Below are 6,295 nucleotides of genomic sequence, written 5' to 3'. Positions count from 1 at the left end.
GTTCCAGCCTCCCTCAAGTCCAGCGTAAATGACAAGATAGAAGAGCTGGAAAATAAGGGAGGAAATGCAACAGTACGACATGTCCTATTTGACTTTCTGTAGTCATGTGACCTCTGCCATGTGGGAAACTCTTAAGCTGCCATCTTACAATCAGTTCAATAAAGACATACAATGAGAAAACACTGCTATCTTTGAACTCGAAACAGAGAAGTAGGACGGTTTTCCTTGAAGAGAAGGTGAAGTGGAGATTTGACAGAGGTATTCAAAATCAAGATGGTACTGGACAGAGTAGATTGGATGAAATATTTCCCATTGTTGGAAGGATTGAGAACCAAAGGGCACAGATTTAAGGTAATTAGGAACAGAAGCAATGGCAACATGAGGAAAAACTTTTTCATGAAGCAAGTGGTTAGGATCTGGAATACATTGCCTGAGCAATTTGGTGTAGGCAGGTTCAGTTGAAGCATTCAAGAAAGAATTGGATTATTATCTAAAAAGGAAAAATGTGCAGGGCAAGAGGAGAAGGTGGGGAATGGCACTAGGTGAATTGCTTCTTTGGAGATCTGGCAGAAACAGGATAGCCATATTCTGCGCTGTAACCATTCTGTCATTCTGCTGAAAGGGACTTCGATGAGGGGGGTCATAAGGATGTTAAATATAAAATTGTGTGTGAGGGGGGAGGGTTCAGATGGGGAAGGCTTTATTAATAATATTCAAAAACATGTGAATGGGAAGAGAAGAGAGTAACAGTAAGAAATTGTGTTTTGGGTAAATGAAAAAATAAAGGTTATAGTGTGATAAAACAAGGAGAGGGAAATAAGAAACATGTGAGTAAAACATTAGAGCAGGACAGGTTAGGGTGTGTAGCCAAAATACGTGTTCTTTATACACAGACTGGGAATAGAAGGAATAAATTGAATGAATTGCAGGTGTGAATTCAATATGGAAGGTATGACATGATAACCAACACTGAGTCATGGCTGCAATAGAGGACAGGGGACTAAATATATCAGGTTATAAGGTGTACAGGAAAGATAGGGCAAATGATCAATGGGAGATGCAGCCTTAGTGATTAAAAATGATATCACCTCGATGACAAGAGAGGACATAACATGTGATATGCAAGTAGAATAGAGCACTATTAAGGGATTTAAGACTGTAGTGGAAGTTGTGTATAGGCCCTGTGGTCATAGCTATGAAGTAATAGATTTTCAAATGCAGAGATTAGACAAACATGTAGCAAAGGTAGAGTAGTTTTCTTGGGGGATTTTAACTTCCATATAGATTTGGGTAGGCAGATGAGTACATGTTGGGAAGTTAGGGAATCTCTTGAGTATCTGGGATAGTTTTCCGCAACAATATTTCCTGGAACCAACAAGGGAGCGGCCGTATTAGATTTAGTAATGATCAATGATCCAGGTTTAGTTAGCAGCTTAACACTGCTTAAACACTGCACTTATCTAATAATCATCATAATACGATCAAATTCAACATAGTGTTTGAAAGGGAGAAACATAAAACAGTTATTTAGATTTGGATAAGGCTGTCTTCAGTGGGGATGGCACAGTAAACAGGCAAATCAGCTAATGGGTAAAAGAATAGATCATCAGCGAAAGGCATTAAAAAATTAAATATGATACAGAATCGGGTTATACCACTAAGATTCAAAGAAAATAATCATGCGTGACTCGAGATAAGAAACAAAATAAAATTAAAAAATAAAGCATTGACAAATGCAAAAAATAGTAGATCTTGGCAACTGACGAAGACACAAACAATTGCAAAGAATATTCTGAGGTGATACACTTTGGAAGGAGTAATTTGTCAAGGAAGTATTCAATGAATGGCATGGCACCAGGAAGTTCTGAGGAACAAAGGGACCTTGGTGTGTGTGTCCATACATCTCTGAAGGCGGAGGGGCATGTTAGCGGGGTGGTGAAAAAGGCATATGGGACACTTGCCTTTATCAATCGAGGTATAGATTACAAAATTAGGGAGGTCATGTTGGAGTTGTGTAGAACTTTGGTGAGGCCACAGCTGGAGTACTGTGTGCAGTTCTGGTCGCCACATTATAGGAAAGATGTGATTGCACTGGAGGGGGTGCAGAGGAGATTCACCAGGATGTTGCCTGGGATGAAACATTTAAGTTATGGAGAGAAGTTGGATAGACTTGGGTTGTTTTCGTTGGAGCAGAGAAGACTGAGGGGTGACCTGATCAAGGTGTACAAGATTATGAGGGGCATGGACAGGGTGGATAGGGAGCAGCTGTTCCCCTTGATTGAAGGGTCATCACAAGGGGGCATAAGTTCAAGGTGAGGGGCAGGAGGTTTAGGGGCGACATGAGGAAAAACGTTTTGGTGGTGACGGTCTGGAATGCACTGCCTGGGAGGGTGGTGGAGGCGGGTTGCCTCACATCCTTTAAAAAGTACCTGGATGAGCACTTGGCACGTCATAACATTCAAGGCTATGGGCCGAGTGCTGGTAAATGGGATTAGGTAGGTAGGTCAGGTGTTTCTCACGTGTCGGTGCAGACTCGATGGGCCGAAGGACCTCCTCTGCACTGTGATTTTGTGATTCTGTGATTACAAAACAGACAGTAAGAGTTAAAAAAGGGAGCATGTAAAGGAAATCCAAATCAACACACATATTTGTACAATCCTGTTAGGAACAGGTGTGTGGTCTGAAACAATGTGGGCCCTTCAAAACTGATTATGGTGTTAATGAAAATAAGGAAGTGAAAGACTTACTGAATAATTGCTTTCTGTGAATATTTGTGTTCCAGGCAGTGGAACCGTTGCATAATGATGTTGACGGTTTGTTCTACAAGGTCCCTTGTGCATGCGTGGCTCTAGCTATATAAATGCAAGTTGTTGATATGGCTGCCTTGTCCTCCTGTGGTCGGGTAGCAGAGTGGAACCATCAGTACAGAGGGTATCCCTTGTCATCATCTAGATAGCCCCTGCTTCATTGTGGTGGCTCAAAGATGATGGGAACAGCTGACTGCCTCAGGATGGAGGTGTCATTGTTCCTGCCAAGATAGTGAACATTCACCAACATGATATTCTGTATATGGTCACACCAACTGCATGTTGATAGGGTGGGAACCTTTTTAGTTCCTGTACCTCTCCTTGGTTACATGTAGGGGCCCGCAGAGTCACGTGTGTAGTCGATGGCTCCCTGCAACATTGAGAAGCCCACAACCTTGGCAAAGCCATGTGCCCACTCCTCCTGCCTCTCTCTGATATGACAGTAGATGATGACATTCTCTCTCCTGCTGTACAGGATCTTGGCCACCTCGCTATGCAAAGATGAGCAGTGAACTGGGAGATATTGGCTGTGTCATCTGCACCCACCAGGAAGGATCCGCTTGTGTAGAAGTTGTGGGCAATATTGACCTTGATTCTTTTTTTAGTAAAACAGAGAGCCGTCGAAGCTTTTTGTCTCGCACTCATCAGGACACTTTGCAAGAATATCAATATAAGGGGAAAACAACAATTTATACTGTCGTGAAGAAAGTGCTGACTGGTTGGCAAGTGGTCTCTGATTGGCAGAGTTAACTGTCATTAACCATCACTGGTGCATTCCCCATGGCAACACCTCTACCCATCAGAGTCCACTTGCCAACCAAACTGCTGTGGTGGGATTTAAACCCATGTCCCCAGAACATTACCCTGGGCCTCTGGATTACTGGGTCAGTGACATTACCATTATATCACCATCTCTCCTAACTGTTCTGTCCTTACCCTGCTGTGTAGCTCTAGGTCCTGTTGAAGGACGGGGGCACAGTTCAATGACCACCTTTTTGCTGAATCATAGGTACCTCACATGTTCACCCTGGCTGAGGCGAAGAGATATGCTTCCTGAAAAACTGTGGCGAGTATGGCTTTCTATTGAGAGCCCTTCTCCTGTTCCCTCTGTGCGCAGCTTCCCCTCTGCAGCCTGTGCTCCATGTAACTGTTGTGTTACAATATAAGAAGAAGCCAACTAGAGCCTCTATAACTTCAGAGGAAAACTTCTCTGTCAGAATACAGGAACACTCCCTTCAAAATCCAACAAATCATCAAACCTCCTTCACGAACACACCACATACTTCCACAAACTTTGCAAGAAAGTCAAAAGTTCCTCATCTGCAAACTGGATGTCTGATCCTATAAGTAATATGAGTTTGGGAATCTTCATACAGCTGAACGCATGTTTAACTGGGTGAGCTTAGGACCTTCTGGACCTTCGAACACCAAATTGGCAAAAATTGGCATCAGCCTGAGAGGCTGTTTGGTGTCACAATCGCCCATTGCAAAAGCTTCCAGTGCACGTATGACATGCCCACGCTAGTGCCCTCATGATACACAATGCAGTTTGCACCAAAAGTGGTCTTCCCACTATTTCAGCAACTTGGCTTCCATAGACACCATACATCTGAATTTTACAGCCTATATCTTTAGTCACCCAACTTTGGATGCACTTCTTTTCACCTCGTGGGAATATGTCTGTCCTGTATCCAAATTATCTTCTTTAGTAAGGCTTCAATTACTAATTTACAGTTTTGCTTATCATTCTTTGATTCCAATCCACCAGCAGACGATCCCTACTCAACTCACTGAAGCCATCCTTCCTCCAATTCAATATTTTTACTCTTGATCGTAGATTTTCTTTTCCATAGGCAGGAATTTTCAGACAGCAGACTTTCCCGCCCATGCCACTGAAGAGGTGGAGGGAAACACACTCGCACCAATCACAGCAGCCGCACAGCCATTTAACACTCCAAGAAACATTCATTGGCTGGAGATGGGACTTCTGCTCCTGTCTCGGGTGGAAGTCCTGCCTCAGAGAGCAGCTGGCCCAGCAGTGCCAGTGGCAGCAGTGGCCAGGACCGGAACTACAAGCTTTCCCCAGATTCAAAGGAACTCCCGATGTCACCACACCCCATTTAAATTTTCAGGAAGGTGGGGGAGCAGCAAAATCAGCTGCGCGCCCACCAACCTGTCAATGGCCATTTGAGGCCATTGACAGAGCAATTAAAGTAATTCGTGGACCTGCCTGTCCAACCTTAAGGTTGGTGGGCAGGTCAAGTGCCCCAGTGCGAACTAGAAAAAGCATGAAACCTCATCCAGCGGTGGGATGAGGTTTCATGCAGGGTTTTAAAAATCTTAATAAAGTTTTTTTGGAAATTATAAACATGTCCCAACTCATGTGACATTGTCATCTGAGGGGACATGTAAGGGAAATTTTTTTTCTCTATTTTTAATATTGTTGAAAATAGGGCCGATCTCCCTGAGGCTGCACTTAGCCTCAGGGAGATGAATGCGCTTTCGTGCACATGCACAAAAGAGTGCACTCTCGATTTTAAGCATTGCCCCCAGCCTGCACAGGGAGCACATAGTGCTTCCCTGTGGACATCACGCTGGGCGTGCCTCTGATTGGAAGCACGCCCGCAAACGCCCACCTATCAACATCCCCTCAACGGGGGGAAAATTCAGCCCAAAGTCACGGAGTCTGGAATGTGGAGCTGAGGCCAGGTGGGGTGAGGAGATGAGGAGTGGGGAACTTGATGGAGAGTCTGGGGGGAGCACCCATGAGGGACAGACCTTGAGGGGAGGGCAGCTGATGTAGAAAGGGGGCCCTTGAGGGAGGCACCCCCCCTTCCCACCCAAGGCCGGAGCAGGGTGACCTACCCCTGCCCCTGAACTCCTCCTGCCAGTGTCATATTGAGGCCAGGCAGGATGCAGCCTCTTAAAGCCCCCAATTGAGGCGAGGGCAGGCAGGCTGTGCTTGGCCTCACCCGGCCCCTGTAAAATTGTGGGCAGGTCAGGAACATGCAGGAGGGCTAGCTTGGGAATTTTACGGGCTCCCTGCCTGAAAACCCACTGGCTGGGAACCATAGGATTCAGCCCCATAACTATTGTAAACCTGATGATATCATGATCATCTTCCCCAGATGTTTCCCCCGTTGAATTCTGCTCCATTTGCCCCATTTCATTCACACGAATCCTGCTTCCTTCCTCAGTTGGACTGGAAAGACTCTGGCGAAGAAAGTTCTCTTGTACACATTTCAGGAATTCCTCTCTCTCTTTGTCCTTTTCCCAGTTGATATTAGGATAATTTATTTTTATTCATTCATGGGATGTCAGCTTCACTGGCCCCTATTATGTAAGTGTGTGATAAGCAGATCAGTATGGAACTACATGATGAACAGGTCAATGTGGAACCATATGGTGAGCAGTTCCCCTCCAAGCCACACACCAACCTGACTTGGAAATATATCGCCGTTCCTTCACTGTCACTGGGTCAAAATCCT

This window comes from Carcharodon carcharias, chromosome 13 (assembly GCF_017639515.1).
Source record: "Carcharodon carcharias isolate sCarCar2 chromosome 13, sCarCar2.pri, whole genome shotgun sequence".
In the NCBI taxonomy this organism is placed as follows: Eukaryota; Metazoa; Chordata; class Chondrichthyes; order Lamniformes; family Lamnidae; genus Carcharodon; species Carcharodon carcharias.
The sequence above is the reverse complement of the archived record's forward strand: the minus strand, read 5'-3'. Positions refer to the sequence as shown.